The sequence below is a fragment of the Triticum aestivum genome, chromosome 2B (genome assembly GCF_018294505.1).
Source record: "Triticum aestivum cultivar Chinese Spring chromosome 2B, IWGSC CS RefSeq v2.1, whole genome shotgun sequence".
NCBI lineage: Eukaryota > Viridiplantae > Streptophyta > Magnoliopsida > Poales > Poaceae > Triticum > Triticum aestivum.
In genome coordinates, this window is record NC_057798.1 from 673,627,354 (window position 1) to 673,631,409 (window position 4,056).

Sequence of the window (4,056 nt, forward strand, 5' to 3'; positions counted from 1 at the left end):
TACCATTCCCTCTTGGCCATTCAATGCCTGGGGAATCGACGTCATCGGCCCTATCAACCCTCCATCTTCCAGGGGGCATTGTTTCATCCTCGCCGCGACGGACTACTTCTCGAAGTGGGCAGAAGTTGTCCCGTTACGGGAGGTGAAGAGTGACAACGTCATCAACTTCCTAGAGCGAAACATCATATATCGCTTTGGGATACCTCATCGGATCACCTCCGACAACGGCAAGGCCTTCAAGTCAAACAAGATTTACAGGTTCACGGAGAAGTACAAGATCAAGTGGAACTACTCCACCGGCTACTACCCTCAAGCTAACGGTGCGATCGAGGCTTTCAACAAGACACTCGGCAAGATACTCAAGAAGACGGTAATAAGGAATCGAAGAGACTGGCATGATCATCTCTTCGAGTCCTTATGGGCGTGCCGTGTCACAGTCCGTACCCCAACACAGGCGACTTCGTTTTCTCTCGTTTACGGGAGTGAGGCGGTCCTACCACTGGAGGTCCAGCTACCCTCTTTAAGGGTGTCTATCCAAGATGAATTCACCCACGATGAACAGGTACAATTGCGGTTTCAGGAGCTCGACGCCCTTGAAGAGGGGCGACTTAATGCCCTACAGAACCTGGAGCTTTACCGCCAGAATATGGTGAGAGCTTACGACAAGCTCATAAAGCAACACGTCTTTCAAAAAGGCGAGTTGGTTCTCGTGCTCAGGCGACCCATCGTCGTGACGCACAAGACGAAGGGCAAGTTCGAGCCAAAGTGGGAAGAGCCATACGTCATCGAGCAAGTCTACGACGGGGGAGCATACCAGCTTGTCGATTCTCAGTGAGTCCGACCTATGCCTCCAATCAACGGAAGGTTCCTCAAAAAATATTTTTCTTAAAATTTTGCATTTTTTTGTTGCCTTTCGGATTTTCATTGGGGAAACTTTTTTTTGTGGGCTTTCGGATCCATGATGCATTCTCCTTAGCATTTCGTGGATATACCTAGTTTTCCCCAATTTTTACGGACTAGGTCCAACAAAAAATGGCTTTCCCCTATCGCACTACACTGTTGATTGGAGTTTCGGCTACCCTAGGACTTGTTGGAGGGCGGCACATTGTGTCAATTTGCAGGTGGAGCGGCTCCTACACCCACAATGCACGACACGTATCAGGTGTATGCTTCCGGAGGCAGCGGAGATGATTACTTGGGCACTTCTAAGTATTGAGATCCCACGCTCTTCATGTTTCCCGGCATGCCTCGTGTTCACAAAGGCTTGCACTCCAGGGAAGACCATAGGAAAAGATCATGGAGGGCTGCCTGACCCAACACAAGTTGTTTCGGTGCGTAGTCACATGGCAACCCTAGGGTGCGCCACCAGAAGCCCAGAAATGTGCTAGAGGGTTTTTCCTAGTCCACAGAGGTGAACAGTTCCCTTCCAAGTTCTCAAGGTGGGTCCCGAAGAATCCTGGAAGAAGAATCCCCAACAAGTACGAGCCGAATGTCGAAACAAGTACGTGAAGTCCGCTGCCAATCAATCATCCGCGTGAGCAATCAAGAAGAAATTCCGAAGGTACAAGAAGCAAATTCAAGAAAGAAACTCCCAACAGTCCAAGAAGCAATCAAGCGGTCCCAAGCAGTAAGGAACCCACTCGAAGGAAGGCGGGAGGTAGCTGTTCACCACCCCTCAATATGCATGAAGAAAAATCGCCAAGCCGTTGACCCAAAACCATTTACCCTGAACTTATCACACCCAAGTCTCTGGGTTCATGGGGCGTGTGCAGGGGGCATTTTGAGTTGTGGGTGTCCTCAGTATGATGATGGGCTAGAGTATGAATTCCCGTTACCTCTCGGAAGCATCCCGAAACACGACGTCTTCATACACGTACACCGAAGCTTATTTAAGTGGTTGAGTTGCAATCATCAAGGTCTTTCGACGGCTCCTAATGACAAGTCCTTCGGTAGCCTTCTCGGATGTCACGCCTATAGCTGGTGTATAACGGGAAAGCCAACATTTTAAAACCCCAAAAAAAAAGTTCCTCTCTTTGTCGCCTGTTTTCATTTGGTGTTCCTAGTTCTGCTCCTCCAACATCTTTGCAGCCATGGAGAGGCACTCCCTGTCATCGTCGACGGCTTTCCGACAACAACCACTACATCGAACTACGTCCTGGGTGTTTGGGTGCAGCAATACCCATGCGTCCTTGACAACACCGACGACAGCCCAACAACCAATGGTCTACACCGACACGCACGATGGGCGCCAGAAGTCAACACCGGCGCTCACGAAGGTGGAGCCGATTCGTCTTCGCAACCCCGTCTCCAACAACAATGAAGTGTGGGGGCAACGTCAACTCCTCGATTATTCGTAAGGCCGATGGCGTCCCGGTGCAGCACTAGAATTATCACACCATGGATGGTGTGACGGCTCGCTTAACGAAGGGGAGCTATCGACGGTCTACCGATGCCTCGCCTACATCAACACCAAGAGATCACAGAAGCAGTGCAACGCGCCGGTGCGGCCAGTGTGAATCTGTGAAACCCTCCAATCAAGTCGGCTGGCACCGTAGCAGCTAGACGATCGCGACAAGATTGGTTAAAAAAATCTTTTTGTTTTCAGAATAAGGCATGATGTTTCACTTTGGAATGAAGACGGAATAGGGTTGCCTCGTTGGCTGGCATCGTGCATGTTATACGATCGAACGAGCTCCCTAGAGAAAACGAGTGTGGATGGACATGCCTGCACTAGATCACATCGTTATCTGGATACAACATTTATCTTCACAAGGGCATTCGTAGTCGCCGATCCCCAGGGTGATGCGCCCTTCGGCTGCACACAAGTTGGCGCGTCGAAACAATCGAAGAGGGAGGTGTGATCACCAAACAAAGCTCGATCAGCTTCGCGCTCGAACTTTATTTGATGAGGGGGCATTTGTTCGACGAGTTTTTGAACACTATCGCATAAAATTCTTATTTGGAGGATTTTTAATGAGTTCTGATGCAGGTTATATGAGCAAAGAGCGAATCAAAATACAATGAAAGTTTAATTAGCATGCACATGCATAAGACCTGGGTGCAACTAATTTTGTGCATGCACGTTACATCAAAAAAAAGACAGGAGGTTTTGCATGCACATGACAAGCTTGGCCTTAGACTTGGTATTTATACATTATGTGTACGTATTCGGGTGTCTCGACCGGCCGGCAAGCTCGCATGCATATACCTGAATACCCGCAACACTCAAACTATGCATATAGCGTGTACCTGTACAGTAGACCACTCCTATACTGGCTGATCTTGGGTTTAGCTTTGCACATGTATCCAAGTTAAGATTGTTGTGTGCATGCACACGTAAGGTGGCATACATATATGTATTTTGGGCAGATTACACACAACAGCCATATACGCATGCATACGTACTTGAGTGTTTATGGGCCGGCCGGTACGCACACGTATTTACCCGGCGAGACAGGGTAATCACATGTACGCGAGACGGTTTCCTTTCTTTTTGCAGGATCAAACGGAAAGTTTCTTGCAGAAGGAAGGTGTAGAGACGACATCAGGATTTCCTTAGCTCATGTATCGAAAGTCAACTTGGACGAGGAGCAATGCATAATCGGGAAGCTATCAAATTTCGGAAACAATTGAAGTGAATCATATTTGAAACGAATACATGAAATAACAAGGCAATGTATTGGAGTATTTCCTTTTCTTTGTGCAGGTTTGTGCCTCAAGGAAAATATTAGAAGGAAACCTGAGTGCCGTGGGAATTGGACATCCATCCAACCCTACTACCCAGTCAACCTATAAATAAAGCACTAGGAGGGGCGGGGAGGAGACAACTCACGCACGGAGAGCACGCAGAGCCGAACCCACATACAACACAGCCAGCCCGGAGACAGCCAGCCACCACGATCAGCAACACAGACCAAAAAAGACGCCGGCGAAGAGGCAGACCTCACCAGCGACATGGACGCCGCCAAGCTGATGTTTCCGGACGGTAGAATTATCATCTAATCTCTCCTTTGTTCTTTATTTTTGCATGCATGCACAGCACGTGGTGGCGCGGTG